The sequence below is a fragment of the Heliconius melpomene genome, chromosome 18 (assembly GCF_056956725.1).
Source record: "Heliconius melpomene rosina isolate 202511_hmr_F chromosome 18, ASM5695672v1, whole genome shotgun sequence".
Lineage (NCBI taxonomy): Eukaryota > Metazoa > Arthropoda > Insecta > Lepidoptera > Nymphalidae > Heliconius > Heliconius melpomene.
Genome location: NC_140406.1, coordinates 12,511,581 through 12,530,915, shown reverse-complemented (window position 1 = coordinate 12,530,915; position 19,335 = coordinate 12,511,581). Strand labels below are relative to the sequence as shown.

At 31.8% G+C, this 19,335-nt stretch overlaps 1 protein-coding gene across 14 annotated transcripts in view; it reads right to left on the bottom strand.

Moving 5' to 3' along the window:
- Positions 1–19,335, bottom strand: part of PMCA (plasma membrane calcium-transporting ATPase 3) — a 121,405-nt gene that overhangs the window by 67,828 nt on the left and 34,242 nt on the right. For 4 of the 14 annotated variants that reach the window (XM_085201936.1, XM_085201935.1, XM_085201937.1 and 1 more), the window contains exon 1: positions 13,709–14,126. The exons of 3 other annotated variants lie outside the window; for them this stretch is intronic. The gene's annotated coding sequence lies outside the window, so the exon portion shown is untranslated. Of the gene's footprint in view, positions 1–13,708; positions 14,131–19,335 lie in introns of those variants that run through there. 7 more of the 14 variants (XM_085201921.1, XM_085201928.1, XM_085201929.1 and 4 more) reach the window with 3 other exon arrangements.

Here is a 19,335-nt window from a genome sequence, read left to right as displayed (position 1 = left end):
TGTACGATCGTAAATTCTGATTGAATCCTAGACTGATTACGTAATCAAATTGCATTGAAATAATGTTTTCGTTGAAGAGAACGCCACAAGGTCTCAAGTGATTGTATCTGTGAAGAACTTAGGTTTTTTATTGAAAAATATGTATAAAAACTGGAAGAATTTCTTAAATAGACTGCATTGTATTAATTCGTTCTATATTCTTGTTGAGTACCTACTATAAAACGTTTTCTCGACTTAGATAATCAAGTATGGTAAGATTGCCTTCAATATCTAGGTATTTATTATTCATGTTCTTTAGTACCGTTCATCTATTGTTATATAGCAGAAGCTATGATAGAAACAACATAATAATTACTTCAAGAACAATAGTAGGTAACAATATTAATTACATTGAATATTAGTAGATTTTTTTTTTCAGCTTCACGCCTACAACGGGGGAGGCTGAGGAAACATAGTGTTCAGAGACTCCGTTCCCCTCTTTTCGCCGAATTCTGGAAGCATTGCGTGGTAAGTGGCGGAACTCAACGCCGCGCTATTAGAATTCATTTAAAGAATTTACTTTTCACACATTTACATGTCATTTTAGGGTTCCGTACCTTTTTTTTTCATATTAATTTCTATTCCAGTGCTAACAGAGAAAACCTACTGTAAGACACTCCACTGTTCATTTTCCGTCCAAATTCGAGACATTGCGTCTTTACCAGACATAATGAATATTTACCAGAAATAACTCTTTCATACTCGGAACACTGGATATCGAACCGACAACCATGTCATGATGACGTTAAATTTACAAAAAAAAGTAAAGAAATTATTGAAAAAAAAAACAACTTATATCACAGTCAAGCATAGACAAATAGACGTTTTACTATCTTCCAGTGCCTACAATAAGTCCCCCTCGAACGTTAACTGGATATGAATGAGCTCAGTGGATTGCGGCTGGGCTTATTGAATTGTGTGACACGCGAAGTCGCTATATGATGCACTACTTAGTTTCTTTACAGTCATTATATTAGATAGCCTACATTTTTATTGGCAGTTTGTAAAATATTAAAAAATATTTGTAAAATACATACGAATATAACCATATAGCTGAGTCAGCCAGTCAGTTATATTGTTTATATTTATATGCAGAGGATTCTACCCTAATTCTATATTAATGTTTTTCAGTTCAATATGTAAAGTTAAACGTTTTAGTTTTATCAAAAAAATTACCTTATTCTTAAACGAACTTAGCCAATAAAAGGTCTGGTATTCTCAACCAGGCGATACCAGCAACGTCGCCACTTTCACGTATAACATATGCAAATTTCATTTGAACTTATCAAATATTTTTCATTTTCAATTCATGAAGAACTTAACGTTTGCGAAACTTTTATACAAGTCGAAAGATTTAAATTTCAAAAAAGAAATTGAAAGAAAAAAAACGAAACTACAAATTGCAATTGTGTTAGATTTATTTAACCTACTTTAAAAAGGAGAAGTTTATCAATTAATAATTAAATTACAACATAAATTCGTCATTTTTCGAAAAGGGCAATAAATATAGTAAATTGTATAATAAATCCTATAATACATAAAGAGAAGTATATTTACATAAACTTTCGCACCGGTATATCTAGTTCCACGGAAAACGTCGGACGCAGTCTACAACGAACACTCGAAACGTTGTAGTCGGTACTCCATCAATTAGTAATGGCACTCTTCCGGCCTTAATTGTGGACTGTAGGGGTGGAAAGTACACACTTTAAATAACTTGATATTTTTAATTATAATAATAATATATATTTATAGTTTTTTTTTACTATAAATCAATTATACGAGTACTATATAATTATTTTATACAGCTTAAAATTTATTTAAAAAATAGCATAATATATTCTTTTAGTAGAAAAGATAGTTGTGTGGGGCTACGAGTAGGTATATCCTTCTGATCGTTCGGAAGGATATAACAGATGTTATTAGTAAATGGGAAATATGTGTGACAAGAAAATTCACTCAACCCCCTTAATTTTTTTAATAACTTGTTAAAAAATTTACAAGAAGAAATATTCTAATAGCTTCTATAAAAAAATATAGTGACAGAAAAGTGACTAAGTGGAAAAATTATTTAACGTCACAAAACGAACATAAATTCTTAATTACTAGTTACCATTTCGCGTGTTACTTTTTATAAGAATAATTATTCAAATAATATTATTATAGTTATAACTACCTAATATCAACATAATAGGTAAGACTATTCACGTAGAATTTCAGAGTTAAATAACCTAATGTTCATATTAAATCGACTATCAACGACGAAGTTTGAAAGCCTATCTATTCGAACTGGAGCACCCCTATTTTTAGGAGTTCCTATATTAGTTTCCGGGGACGTGTCGCTATTCGTAGTAGGTACAAGCTTTCTAATTCAATTTATTATACTTGGAAACTTTGTATCCACCTGTGATAAATGCAATACGATGCTCAATTAACAAAGTTTTTCATTATCAGGTAGATCGTTCGAATAAAGGCATCATTATCTTTCAAACTCTATATCGTAAGAGACGCACTGGTCAGAAACCAGTGAAGGAAGAGCAACTACTTCGATCTTCAGATTTAAGGGACACGCTAGACGCTGCTGACGCCGCACGCTGGACTGAAAGAGATTTTAATCAGGTGGAAAACGTTGTCAGCATTTGGTCAATTCGTTATAATAAGTTACAATAATTAGTTTTATTATCAAAGTTTATTAAGCGGAGGACGGAGTGTTTTCACATGAAGATCTTTTATCTGTCTACTTTGTGGAAAGAAAGGAGAAACGTGAATCATATTCTCCTCCCTGACCCAATTTAAAAAAGAAACGTTTATTTCCCATTAACGAATTCATCATCCCTGGATTTGTTGGCTACGACTACGAATAACTTGTTTTAGCAAACTTTTGTGTTTGGACAAGCTGACTGATGTAGAACGCGGATGGGTTTGAAATGTTTACTTTTTACCACCACTGGCGAGGTAACTGGATAGATGCTTTTGTTGGTGATCTCTGTTTACAACTCTACATCGTAACAGGGTATTAGAAAAAACATTCCTGCAATTCCATTTCGCTGACTTATTACATTAATTGAATTTAGCTGGTGAAGCTGAACTGCATTACGTAAGTTCGCGTATCTCCTGAATTTTGTAGCTTTGAGAGTACCGAATAATATTTCACTATATTTTTTACTTTTCATCCACATTAGAGATTGTGTGTTGGCCAGCAGAACCTAACGCCGCACAGTCTCTTCAAAAAAATCACCTACATTTATATGTATAGAGTTAAAAATTTATATAGTATCGTATACATTTACACACTTAACTGAGCCATAACAACAAGATTGAGCAAAGTATTTTAACTCAGTTAATTAATAAATAGTTTAAATCAACAAAATTTAAACTATCTTGTCGCCATATAAAAAGTATACATACTTACTTAGTATAACGAGTTAAGTAAAATTACGTTCACTAAAGAATATAAAATTCACAACTAAGTGAAAGCAAGTTAAATTACATAAGAAAATATATTTTCGGTTGTGATAATAATATGATATTTACGCTTCTACCGTACATTACATATATTAATTTGGATTCAAACAATATCATTGGAGGGTGTGTCGGAATATAATTATTTCCACCCTAACTTAATCTCGTAGCTTTCAGGCATACGTCATATTATATATTTTACCTATATATATGTTGCTTTAAGAACTTTGTAGCATATGTAATTTAAAGTAATAATATGTACGAATAAGATAATTAAATTTAGAAAGTTTATGTCTTTGGAGCATAAATTTTGCAAGGGTAGTCGACCCTAAAACCTTGATTTATCATATTTTTTAATATATACAGTCGTGTTTAGGATTTGCTTATCATTCAAATTTTAATATTTTCTTAATTTTAATATTTGAATAGCGTAAAGCCTTAATTCGTCAATATTATGTAAATAATTATAAGAATTCAATATTTAGCACGATGTTTGAATCGAAATTTGATCTCAGTCCAGAAGCACGGTAATATTTACAATTATTTCACCGCTTTGATAGACAATAGGCGGCGCAGAGTTCCCACACTCGACACGTAACATGTCCAAAAATAGAGATCCAGAAAATAAGAGAGAAAAAAGAAGCGTGACCTTTTTTTTAATTTAAAAAAAATATCTTCCAATAGTTGCTTAAAAACATTTTTCTCATTCTCTTGTTCTATAGATATTTTATTTTTATCAAAAAGGAAAAGTTCAACTAAATGAATGTTAGCAATATATTTTAGAATGATTTACTTTATCCACCTACTTATCTAACGTAATACTTTCAACAATTGTTTCAGGAAGAATGAAACTCGGTCCAATTCAATTTTACACAAAAATACTGAAAACACTATTTATACTAAAATTAAAGATAGATGTTTTATAAATATATAAAATGTTCAAGTACATTAGGAAATGAAAATCCTTTGATGTTTCACTTAGTAGTAGATTATTTTTAACCACAGTAACGAGAAGTACGACCATTGAACTATGAGATATTTCTATTCGAAGCCGATTATGTTTAGTTATAGAAAATATTTTTCTTACTTTTACAAAAGAGTTGTTGATTTACGTATATTTAATCAAAATATAATTTATTGTATATATAAACTATATTATAAATCTGAGAGTTTGTTTGGTTGTAAGTGCTAATCTCAGAAACTTCGAGTATAAAATTATTTTTGTGTTTTATAGTTTATCTACCGAAGAATACTGACTATAGGCTATATTACATCCCAAGAATCGTTAACTCGCGAGCTTTCAATGTGTCATATGTGAGCGCAGCCACGGGTTAAGTCTAGATAAGGACGATATAACGACTTATCGTTTTAGTTTAATTCTCTTCAATTATGTCTTTTACCATATTCACCTAGAAATATTAAAACTCATCGACCTGGTTTCAGCAAGTCATATCCAGTTCGTTTGCTCACACTCGACCCAAACACGACGTCAATTCATCAATAATCCGTCATGTTTTTTTTTCTTTCACGTGTCAGGAAAAATGTACATGAGTACGTTTTTCGTCTGGTTAGAAATATTGCTTTCGTTTTGACATTTTTACATTTGATTTTGACAGTAAAATTCAAGTTAAATAATGCGTAACCTTTAGATAATAAAGATAATAAAAATTTAGTTTTAAAGTTATTATGCGATTAATTGCAACAAATAAGCTGCAAAATAAAATATGTTAAAAACAATTGTGTTAAATATTTGTGTGTCTATAGGTTGCTACAAAAAATGGAAAATTGAATGAAAGAAGAAAAGCGTTAGGCACAATACGGCCTTATTGGAACCTTAGAATAGGCCTGGTTGTTTTATTGTTCAGTGACAGTGATAGATTAATGGAAAATATTATTGTGGTACATTTATGTGTTTCGTTAATTCGTTTTTTTTTATTGTACTATGTATTAACCAGTAGAAAATTGTTAATAAAATAAAACAAGACCAATTTTAAATATAAAAGTCATACGAGCGACTGACAGATAATGCACAGCCTAAAAAATAAAGCTTAGAAAGCTGAAATTTATCATATAGATTCCTTGAGGAGTATAGGGGAGAACTAAGAGAGGATTTTCCAAAATTCCTACGGGAACGGAAACCAAGTTGTGGGCGACAAATAATAAATACAATAGATATACTCGAAAATAAATAAGTATATTGTATTTGTGATTCAGTTTAAAATTGGAATAACCAAGAACTAACAAATAATACCATAATTATTTTTATAAGAGAACATTAAGTAAATTGAGAAACATGATACATTGCGAAATAGCATGCGTCTAAACTATGAATGAAGTGATAATGGTTTTTTATATGGAAACGAAGTAAATTAAGCATTTTTGCACGTAACCGGTTATAGCTGAATTGAAAAAAAATCGTATGATGTAATGGTCGGCGACCTCGGACTGCCTTTACTTTATTATATTATGAGCACGTGGGCAGTAAGAACGTTAAAACATCTCATCTTGGTGGCGCACCATAGCGCCAATATTAACATATTATATGTGAAAACACAATCAAAACTAGCAAAATCGGTTCCACATTATTGCAAGGTAGTGATAAGGATTAAAGTTAATTCGTTTACTTATAGAAAGTAAAGCAACTTTACGTATTTTACCACATAGTAAAGAGAGGAAACCAAGTGTTAAGATACTCCTTTCCCCACTTTTCGCGAATTTTTCCAGAAATATTACATGTCGAGAGGCGGAAATTAACACTACAATTTAGTATATCATAAACTTGAACATACATTTTAATAGAAACATAACGTAAGTAGATATCTTCTATAACGTGGTTTAGAGCCATCATCACGCAAAATTTGGATATTACCATAGCGCTGGCTTCCATGATTAACGAGCAAAACGTGATTGATCTGTTCGCGTGTACAACAAAACGTTTGCAGATAAATAAAGGTAAAAAATGTATCGTTCAATTATATTTCACATTGAATTTTAAATAGAGATGTAGGTATATTAAGTAAACTTTTGTATTATTTAATTTTAAAAAAAACTTTTAAATTTGATAGTTCATTGATCGAGGAAGATCATATGCAATTCCAACAGGTTCCAATATTTTAGAAGTACCTTGAAGTCATCTCAGGTATTCCGAATGGCTCATGTGTGACAATTCTTACATATTATCATTTTACCACGAGGGCGAAAATATAGTTAAAAGCTAGTAAATAATAAAATTAATATACATTTCTGTCGGAAAATGTTATTTATGGTTATCTACCATTTTCCAAGCTATTAAGGACGGTGTGGTAAGTTAGTTATAAGTGAGTAAGACGTTAACGATTCCTATCAAGTTCGTGGTAATAACTTAGGTCATTTATTTCGATGAGAGGGCGGAGATGGTAGCCATCGTAAAATGGTTAACTTAAGTTGGTCATTTAGTAAATCTAGATTATAGACATTTTGTTTTTTAATTTGAACCGTGAGAAATGAGGAATAAATAATATCATTAAGGAACAATGGAATTTAATGATTGTGAGACCCATCCCGAGATGGGATCGTGTATTATTTTATTTTACGCGCTTTGGTAAGACACTATGCGGCGTTGAGTTTCGCCACTCAACAATGAAAATTTGAAATTTCGACAAAAAATAAAGAAAGGTTTGTCTTGACACGAGGCTTGCCTGCCTCCCTTGCGATGCCAAAAAAGGCTGAAGCTACAAAAAAAATACTTTCAAACAAATTTAATAATATCTAGTTAAAAAGTAACGTAAGATTTGACAATAAGAAATATTCATAGTTAGTCATAGTCCAATCGCTTAATGTTAATGTTAAGATTAATAGGCGATTTCCTGCTGTTTATTGGCAAAACGTTTTGAGGCCCTTCCCATTTCTATATCATGTGTACACATTTACATGTGAGTATTAACTTGTGTAGTGTGAAATAAATTTATGTATTTCTTACTAGATAAGTAAGTAGTACCTACTAAACAGTTAGTACAGGCTTTTTTATAACAGAAAGAAAAATCAAGGAATTCTTTAGACATCTTTTTAAATCTTCAATTACCTTTTCTATGGGTGAAAATATACACACATTTATTTTTCGTTTAGATTTTTTAAAACTAATCGTGTAGGTACCTAAGCTAGAAAACCAAAATCTCTAAACAATAACTACATAACTAAAGCTTATTTAAAATATAGTAACGACAGGAAGTGCGATTATATTTATAAAAAAAAGAAGATAATAAACGTACAGTACAACAAACAGACGCCGTTGCCGATAATTACCAATTGTTGGCCGCCATCTTTGCGTGTGAGTCATGCGCCCACGCACTGGCGCGAACTAACTACCTACATACATCAAAATGTTATACAAAAACCGAGACTTACCTTAACGCTTCGTGATAACTTATTTACTATATTTGACTTTTAGCGTTTTTACTACTGATTTTTAAGTTCTCATTTTGTTAATTTTCCTTAATGACGGTGTTTTATAATATCAAAATTATATTAGTAATGTTTCTATTTATATATAGCGATTAACATATGGTGTTTGGTTACATTTTAATTTAGACGATAATGAAGATTTTAATTACTTAAATACAGATAATGTTTAAAAACATAACCGGTACAACATTATACAGCTTTGGATGATTATATATTTTTTAATAAATAAATTGAAATAAAAATTCCAAAATTATATTGAAAATATTGTATCCCATTATTTTTAAGTTCAAGTTAACAAATTGCAATTTGCAGAAAAATCTACGCCACCATCTAAATCCTTGCGAAGTAACATTAAACATATTACTCGCTTAGTTCCCGTCTCACGCTAATGCATTACTGCAATCATATTTCTCTCTAAAGCATCGGTATTTTCTTATAAAATATTTCTAAGTTAAGTAACCGTGAAGTTGAACCTTAAAAGTTAATATAAAATATAGAACAATGGCTTTTGTTTCACAATATTTACGTCAATCATAAAATTAATCAGATAAGTGCTTTCCAAATATAATATTTTCCATTCCGCCATTGTTACTTAATTAACTATTTTATTAATTTATTGAATAAGACTATTATAAGGCAATATTTCTACCGTCGTTATGGCCATAAGTGATACGAACAAAATACAATTTTAGATCGTTTGAAGTTTTATACCGCACAAACTTTCTAGTTTCTAGACCAGTTACTGCGTGAATCGATTGTGGGAGTGCATTGCTTTCATATTGTACTACTTTCATTTGTAGCTCAAGTTAGTGGGACAATATGATTTACTAAATAAAAGTCAGCATGTTTTCAAATTGATTCTTATCGTGGCGTTGAGTTCTGCCACTCAACACGCAATGCCTCCAGAATTCGGCAGAAAGTAGGGAACGGAGAAACGAATTTTTTCACTGAGAAGCGGATTTTTCTTACGTAATACTACAGTTGCATTACTTGCATTTATTTGTTAAATAACTTTAACAAATAAAAAACCACGTCACCGACAAACTTTCACCTCTTCAAGTCAAAGTAACAATTCACGAGTTGCAGTGAAGCATTTTAATCAATTAGGTCGTCGATGGCCCTGCCAAGAACTATGCCGAGACCTTTGCCAAACTATTTTCAGTGAGTGTCCCTCGTTAAATTTCCTCAAAACTGCCATTGTAATTTGAATTATTAAAGGATCTATACTTATGTTTTCTGGGTCGAGCGACTTTTCAACATTATGTTTAACTCGTTTACGGCTTTGTCCGTATAGTGAAATAGGAATAAGTGACAGTCGTGCATGATAGATTCCAATCGCTGATGTAATTCTGACTGCAGATACAATGGGTTACGTCAAAATGATAGCCTATAACCACCCCTGAGAAATGAATGCACTATCTAACAAAAAGATTTATTCATTTCGAACCACTAGTTCCTGAGATTAACGCGTTCAACCAAACAAATTCTTCAGCTTCATAACATTAATATAACTACAAACTTGTAGATCACTGCAGCACCACAGAACGACTTAGAAGAATAATATAAAATGACGTAGTACAGTTAAAATTATATATTATTCACAGAGGCTGCGGTAAATTATTGTGTTGAACTTTTAAAAGGTTGTTAACCTTCCCAATTGTCTAACACGGTGATCCCATTCCCAAGGCACGGTCTCATAAGATCGTTAGATGGTGACGCTAGAGGTGATGTCAGATTGATTGCTAACCCTTGACCTCATGGTCAAATGAGTCATATAATAAATACATGCAAGTGCGATAAGCCGTTTTGGATCAAAAGTGGCCGCGTCTACGATATTACATGAGCATTTCATATACTGTGAGTTTTACTTTATAATATAGCGTTGCAATAATCAGTCCCAGCACCTGTCTGATACATCGAATAATTGTGGCCATCATGTCATGGTAATAACACCAGCCTGGCCGTCACGCATACCGGGTGACGTCACGCCGAGGGTCACCAGTTTTCTATTCGCGTTGGGGAGTGACGCACGCGCCGGTGACGGTGTGAGTACCGCGGGCGGCTTTTTTTACAAACTATGTATACCTCATATCCCCCAATCGATCGGTTAATACAGTAGTCAACGAGTTGTGGTCGCCCTGAAGGCTATTAGGCTTTTGAACTTTTGCGAATTGTTCACACAGGAAGAAAATAATCAATAGAAAGAAAAATCTTAAAATGAAATCTGCGCAGCCATCTATAGCTAACTTCAGGGCGGGTGCGACTAGTAAACAGTACTGCAATTAATAGCATCTGGCTAGTCGTCAAGGGTTAACGACAGTCTTCCATATTTCTGTCCAAAGTCCACACACCCAAGTTACATGGAATGTTAGATCCAAATTGTTTCGCAAAAACGTCGTTGTTTCCTTCCACACTGGGACGGCTGTTATGGAAGCCTATTTTTGGGTCATGAGATGTACTACCATGTCACCGACAAAACTTGATAATTGTAACTTTTTGACAAGTTCCAGTAAAAAAAATTCACTTTATTATTAAATCTTTTATAAATCTGTTTGTGATTTATTCATGAATCGTTTGCGATAAAATCGATTTGTTTGGAGGACATCTTGGCTATTCTAACTTCATACCTTGTAAGGCTGAACACAATAAGTAATAATACTCTTCGAGACACAGATTTTCTGATTGCTTAAGTTAATTTATAAATTAAAATACATACTTATACTAAAATCATAAAAATTGATATTAATATGATGACACTGAAAAAATCGTGACCATAATAAAAGTAAAAATGACAGAATCAATAAAAAATTACATGCCAGTCGAGTTTTCCCAAAGTATGCTAAATATATGTAGGTATTACGTGGAAGTCTCAAATAACAAATATAAACAGACTGTATTCTGTATACACAAGTACATTTATTTTCGTAAACAATAATATGTGTTGTGTATATATAGTAAAAGGAAAATGGTAGATACAATATCATCATCAAAGGGAATATAAATATGATTACGTTTTTTTATGTTAATAACACTGTGGGAAGAAATCATTTTAGAAACATATATAAATGAAAATACAATATGTATGATAAAAAAAAACAAAATTAACTTCAAGTTGTATCCTACACATAGCAGGGTAGGCAAAGGGAATATACTTGTAAGACACTATGTTCCCCAATTTCCACCAAATTTTTCCACAAAAAAATCCAATACTATGAAATATTTAATATCCTGCACACAAAACAGTTTGGTTAATTATATTTCAGCTGGCTTTGGGGTCAGAACTACTGACAATTGCTTTGTGAAAATGTTTATTTTGTACAGAAAGGTATGACTTTAAGAGTAGTCAGAGGGCTTAAATATGTTGAACAATACTTATTAGTTAGGAGTTCTATTAGTATGACCCCAGGTTTAAAACAGAAGTTAAATTAAGTTAAAATGAAGCGAACCAAATTAAAAAAATAGCTAGCTTAAGAATTCATGTAGAGAGGGTCATAATCAAATATTAATGTTAATTTTGTAAAAGTATTAGACAACATTACAACCATAGCATGTGCTTTTATAAATTTATCGGATTCCCTGATTACATAAAATAAAGAAAAAATCTTCTTTTAGTATATAATTACAATAGAGATTAATTCCTTGAAAAAGAGGTGGCTTATTATGTTGAAGGGCCAAGTATCTGTTATTATTACAAAGGTAGTAGTTATTTACTGCATTTTGGTAGAATATTGGAGTGTTTAAAAGATTTGTAACAAAGTGTTAACAAATGGCACATGCAAAAATTAACTTTTTTCAGCTATACTATTTCCTTTTAGAAAACTTGTTTCCAACTTAGCCAAAATTAATTGTTGGATGGACTCAGTCAGAAGAAGAACAATAAAAAATGTTTATGTTATACAGCAATATTGAAAAATCAATGTAACTTTATTATAACGCTCAAATTAAGTTGATTTTTTTTGCAAACTGTGACGTCACATGCTTTGATTGGTGTTCAACGTTCACATGACTTATAGATGCCATTTCATAATTTTGTTTCACAAAAATATTATTTTACTGGCGAAGTGATTTTGTGTTCAACTGGCATGCTCGTAACGCAATAATAAAAAGAACAGAACAGAATATTATTTTATTTAAATTAATTGATAAGTTAGATATTTAAGATTCTTAGAGGATAAATTAGTTAAAAAAACAAAAACCTGTTAGTATTTTTAGTACTGTCAACTAGCTTGTTATGTTAAAATAAAAAATATCAGAATTTTATTATAATTTGTGCATTTCATTAATCTACATATTTTTATAATGTCATACTCAATTGGTTGAAGGGAAACATTTAGAGTTAGTAAATACAATGTCAACTTCCTGCATAAACATTTGTTAGGTATTTGAAATTATTCTAACTAATTAAAATGTTTCATTTCTGAAACTCCATTTTGAAGTTAATTGTGGATGGCTGTATGGATTCGATTTTAGAGTTCTTACTTTTGATTATTTTATTCCCGAGTGAACAATGCACAAAAGTTCAGAATGCCAAACTTGAGGGTAGCCACAACTCTTCCACCATACTTAATAATATGTATATATTTTTAGGTTTAAGCTGTAGCATACAGCAGGTTAAGCAGAAGAAACAGTATCCATAATTCTATTTCCAATTCACCATCTGCTATTATATTATTAGTTGAATTTAATGAGTAATATAAAAGCAACAATTGTATTTAGAAATCCATTTTTATTTTTTGTGTACCTTTATTAGTATTACTTAACAACTTATAAGAAATTTAATAAAAACATGTCAATAAAGATAATTATATAAAAACTGAAAGGAGAAAGCAATGTTAAGTAATGACATCATTAGGTCATTATACATATTTTTAATAAAATATAAAGTAGAGGGTATCTGTGTATTTTAATAGTAGAATTTTATCTTAGTACTAATCATTATAATAGTGCATTATAATAATATTGCCATATATAATGGCATTTAACTCTGTCAACAAATGATTTGGTTTAATTTGAGTAAATTAGTTTACTTAAGAAGAAAATAGTAGTAATTGTATTATTTACACATTTTTTGAGTACATTATGTTATTAAGCTTTAAGTAAATTAAAATAATTTAATTTTGTTAAACTTTTTTTTTGTAAAAGTTCAGTTCTCATTAATAATCAGTTTTTGTCTACATCATTAACAATTCGTGTAACAGAAAATACATTATAAAACAATTTATTTGAGGGTAAATTTAAATAAATATATATAAATAACTTTTGTACAAATGTATTAATAACAAGAAATCACCATTTGTCCTTGAAAACTGAGTCATTTTGTGTGTCACAGAGGCGTTTCACTAAAAGATGTTAAGCAAAATAGCTTAAATACAAGTCTTGCACTTCCCACTAACCTAACCTAGCAATTATAACAGATCTTGTATAATTTGCACTAATAATACGTTGTCCACGAAGCCGGTTTGTCTAGCTACCGATAATGCTCTCGAGTATTTATTTTTACCCGTTACGTATGCCCAGCTGTCTCAGTCGTCTCGCCCGGCCAGCAAGGGATAAAGTAATTTTCAACTACCATAATCATTAAAGATTTCTTTAATACTCAAAATACCGATTAACACCAACGTTCAGCGTGCAACGGAGCCCGTTTCGCTATATTTGGAACACGTTTTCCAGGCCTGCGAGTGAAACCGACCGCCCCAAATAGCACAACCGATGCCCGTATACGATTTAAGTTAAATGGAAACTATAAGAATAGTATTAAATAGCCTACCTGTGTCGTTTCCAGCAGCACGTAAAATGAACACAACGATTTCCAATGTAAAAACACAAAATCCTGCACTTTACACGGCGAGAGTACACAGGGCGTGCAATCACTCAATTCACAGCCGGCAATGAATTATTCACAAATGACTAGTCGTACACTAATGGAGTAAACCGAAAATACACAGATTACACTAACCTAAAATCTATGCTTTCCACAAAATGCCTAATTTAATAGAAACGAAAAACGCGCCAACTGTCAAACTAAAAAACTACAAGCACCGACGCTCCGCGCGTCCACGCGGTCCGAGTCCGCTTTAGTGACTGACTGACTGAGCCCGTCACCGCACCACTCGCCTACTCGCCTCCGTCACTCGACTACCACTCGATACTCGCCGCTCGGAACTCACTCGACGACAATCGCGAGCGACGGCATGCTTTTGCCGCAATTTACTTTCCATTTATATAATATAACAACAGCAGTGCCCTTATCTCATAATTGACAAAATATTTTACTATCGCCGACGATATCTATATCCCAATGCGACAAAATGAGATAACCGTCGTACATGAATCTGGGTGTGAAGCAATGCGACCGCGTTGAAAAGACCGCGGCGCACTAGCAAGCGACGTACGAACGAACGGTCATCTATATCTGTGCGGGATAGACGACCGGCAGACGCGCATGCGTCAGGCCGCGAGTCGACGTCAGTGAATGACAAGCCCTGCGCTTGTATTAGCCGATCGATTTTAAAAGAAATGCGATGTCTTGAGCGGACCAGCGTTGATACTGCTTTTATATTTAGTACGGTAACCTAAAAGTGCACAGCGCATGCGAAAAGCTTGCCGCTTAGGCGCTTACAATATATTGTAACAGTTAACACGAGCTCCGTATACAACTTGTAACTAATGTACATAATTTTCTATAGTAAGAGGGAAATGTTTTAATTATTTAGAGTGCAAGTAACAATTTGCAGTGCAAAATACATGCACTGATTTCTTTAGAATAAATTCTTTTAATAGTTGAGCCTTGTTAACCCGTTGCCCACGCGTCCTAAGCTTAATATTAACTTTAATATAACATTTCTTTGACGCTACGTATTTGTACTTAACCTTTAAATAAGCCCCCTCTCGGGTCGAACTTAGGAAACGTAAAGGCATCGGCGGCGACGGGATAATCTTTTACGTGGGGACATAATTCTATTTTATGTTGTAAAAAATAAAATTTAGCACAATTAAAAAAATATTTTATGTTTCAGTAAAAAGTTATTTCTTATGAATTCCATTTTTTATTTTTTAATGGCCATGAATGAGAAATATGCTACTATACTGCTATATTATATAAATACATTTTTTTATCGTTTTGTAATTCATTGTTGATATCTCATATCTCACAAGTATCATAATTCATTACTTTGATAATTTAAATCTAAAAAAGATTAAGAAAATATTTAAAAAAAGACCAAAATATTTTAAATTGGGTTTTCTACCATGTCGAGGAACTGCTTAATAACAAGTACTTCTAAAAGAAGAATGACAGTGAAGAACTATAGTAACGTACTTCTTGTTACTAATTATAAAGCTAACGACGCACTGATAGTCATCGAATAGGAAATTTTAATACCTAAGTATTTATTCACATTGTGTTGGCGGACTGCATTCCACAATAATATTAATATTTGCATGAGCTTTAATTAAATTCTAACGGACTCCATAAGCGCGGCCATTGTTTTGTTGTGAAATAATCTAACGCTATACATAAAATATCAATTTATTGAATTGTTTTAATTTAATACACTCCTATTTCAGTAAATGTGATTTTTAAAGGTGTAATCTATACATATAACAAAATTGTGTAATGGATGGTATGTGACTTTTGTTTCAATCTAAGAGCTCCCAATAATAGATGTTTTTTAAAATTTAATACAACTCAGAACCATGTAAACCATTTTACAGCCATATTTGAAAAGTGTCTAAAGTTATGAAAAACGCAAACTATATGTTTGCTGTTGGGGAACCTACATATTTTTCATAGAAGATATAAAGCATAAACCATAGTGCCTTTTGTTCCCACATAATTTTCTTCCATTCATTCTAAATTCCTAAGGCGAAATGCTAGAACGTGTCCAACCCTTTTAGAGAGCCTTCCTACAAATGGACTCCCTACATTTGTTAAATTTTCTTTTAGCATGTCTTTTAGCAGTCTTAGTTTAATGTACATGCGTTCTCTCAAGATTTAAAGCATTATTGTGAAAACGTTCACAAAATGAAATAGTCAAAACAGAATAGTTCCTTAGTATATAATTTATATTAAATATTATTAGTTCTTTATAATTAATATTAGTCACTCGCATTATATAGGTTACGTAATAGTCATGTTGATATTATATGTAAGTATTTTTATTATCTTTTCGCTTCTCCCGCATTATTACGCAGGTAGTAAATATTTAATCTTTCGATTAAACAGTGCGTCCTTGATAGCAAAATAAAGCGCTGCGTTAAGCTCCGCCACCTTTTGAAAATTGGGCCGAAAGTGGGGAATGTGTAAACACTACATTCACTGTCTATCCGGCTATACCTCGTATGCCTCACACTGTATCCGCTCTTAACAGGGTAGGCAGAGGGAACCTGGGAATCTGTTAAGACACTCCGTTCTCATTAAGACATATCCGTTCCCCATTTTCCGTTGAATTCTAGAGTTAAAAAATTGCCATAAGAAAATTGAGGCACATAATATTGTTTATTAAATACAAACATGTTATTCTCTTAAAATTTGATACAATTGTACGAACACTTCCCACAATGGGATCACGGTGACGTCGCGACTACAGCGCTTAATGGGATTTATGACATGCTAGAGTGAATATCTCGTCTAACCAATTCTTTATTTTGTTGTTTGGTTTTAACGTTTTTGTAAATCCAATAATAATGTTTTTGCACGTTAGACAAAGAGAAACTTGTGTTAAGCCACTCCGTTGACGCACGCACCGCCAAACTTTTGAGAATTTGCGTGTTGGTGCTGCTGCAGTGAAAATAAATTTCCCGTATGGGAATTGGAAAGTTGTGGATTTTTACTCAGGGGAATAAATTATATTCATTTTTTTCGCTCATGTAAGAAAATAAAACGCGGCGTAGACTTCTACCACTTATTACGCAATGTGGCGAAAAGTGATGAACAGAGTGTGTTAACACTAGGTTCCTTCGTCCAAAATCTTGCTATGCAGGAACAAACGTGAAGCTGTCTGTTCCTGCATAGCATGATGTTGGATGGAGATTTGATATGCAGTTTTATCTTGTAGTTACGTCACTAACTAAGAATTTTATCATTTTATTTGTATATTTTTAATAAATTGGTTTTAGTTTTTTTATATGTAATTGTAATTTAAGCTACTATCTAGTAGTATCTACTCTCATTGGACAATGTTAAATTTGCCGCGTTAAGCTAAGCTCATCGTCTGCACCGCTATTGCTTCTAAACTAACAATTTCTTATTAGTTATAATAATACTTTTATCCATGGATTTTTTTTGTATGTAAGCTCCATATATCTATGCATCAGTGTTTAAACGTCTTCAATTTAAAAATAAATAAATGAAATGTGCAAACAAATATACAAATATAATACGTAGGATACTTGAAAGAAGTTAAATAAAAAAATGCCGCAAGATTTACTTTCATAAAATTGCAGTTAAATTATCAACTTTATCAACGTTTATATATAGATACTATATAAATGTACATATATGTACATAAAGTGATTTGAGCTGATAACATAAATATTATGTTTACAAGAAATAATTAGCCTCGAGACGAAAATAATTTAAAATTTAATACTTATGTACACCGAACACGTAACTGACACCTTATTTTATTACTTAAAGCAAAATTAAATATTAGTATAAATGCGTTTTTTAAATAAAAAATACATACCTCGTTTTTATTAATTGGGTAAATTGTAAGTTATTTTTATAGTCTTTATGTACTTAAGATAAGGTTGAAATTTGATTGTTGTGTATTTAGGTTGAGTGTATGAGAGTTGACTGGTGTACAGTTGTCGCATAATCTATTAACGACAGGCCTTGAAGCGATTAGTGATCAAACATCACTATCTAGGCGTTGCTTCAGAACTCAGGGTTTTGCGGGATGTACTTTTGTAGAATATTTAATAAAAAAAGTAATTAATATTTAGATTTTTTTCCGTTTGCATATTGATTTTTAAGGTTCCGTTATACAAAATGAGTGTGAACTTAAGTTTGTCAACTTTTGCAAGTAGTACTTTCGGCTTACATTTTAATTATGTAACAGTATAAAAAAAAATTTATGTATAAAAATGGAAAGCAACGAGGGGTCTTGACACTAGCTCATTCTGCCTACTCTGGTATATGCGGGATACAAAGTGAAGCTAAAAAACATATCTTTAATAAAAATATTAATTTAATTAAAAAAAATATATAATTTGTTCTTTATTAAAATTTATTAATATACCTATTGTTTTATTTTTTCAATCAAAAATAATATTTGCACAATATTTCATATTTTCATATTTTAAACAAATTTCAATGTTACCAACACAAAAAAAAACTAAAAAGAAATTTATTTCAAAATAAGCAATTTAGGTACCCCTACATGACCTACCTACCGGAGATAGTGACGTGCGTCAGTGCTTATCGCAATCAAATTAAATTACGACAACATAGATCCAAAAGCGATTGCATTGTTTGTAGATATTCATAACCGTATTCATTAACTAGCGATCCGCTCGCGGCTTCGCCCGCTTGAACTACACAACTATTATTTACTTCATACTTTCTTGTTCTAATAACATTATTTTTTTAAATACAATATCTATACATAAAAAACCAATATTTCAGCCAATTCAATAAAGCCGTTACTTTACAGCAATTTACAAAATAATTTATATTGCTATAACTGTTATATTTATGAACCAATTGAAATAAAACAATAACTTAATGTTAATTTTTTCAAATTATTATATTTTAAAAAAGTCAGTCATTATTTTTAGACCGAATGAATCTAACAGTGTATAAGACGTCTAATTCATCGTGTTTGCCCTGAGCGTTATTGAACAAAGTCGTCTTGTTTGAAAATAGACTGAAACAATGCAGACTAAACAGCAAAGTCAATCTGTCTGTTTGTTTTATATATATACATTTACCTACTGTTGTTCAAAGACGAACTAAATTGGACGATTGGCAAAATTTTATCGACTCACGTTCTTTTATACATTCATATTATGTAAATTCAGTTTTTCAGGTAAATTTGTTGTTGACCTATGGTTGACTGTACCCAATACCGCTAACTGTGCTATTGCAGCATCTATACACAATAAGTCTTCTCACAGCAGGGTAGGCAGGGGGAACCTAGTGGGGGTCGATCCCACAACCAGTCGCGTGTACCACTTTACAGTCATACAATTATTTCCCTGCGCCACAACTGGCCTCTCTTCTTAAAGAACTATTACAATTCCTATCATGTTAATAAAACAAACTTTACAGTCAAAAGTAAAAGAGATTTAGAAAACAGTACAAAAGTGTTCTGAAGAGATTAAGAAGAATGAAAGAAGAAAATGTATTGAGATGCATCTGCTAGAAGCGTTTTAACGACGTCGCGTAGTGTC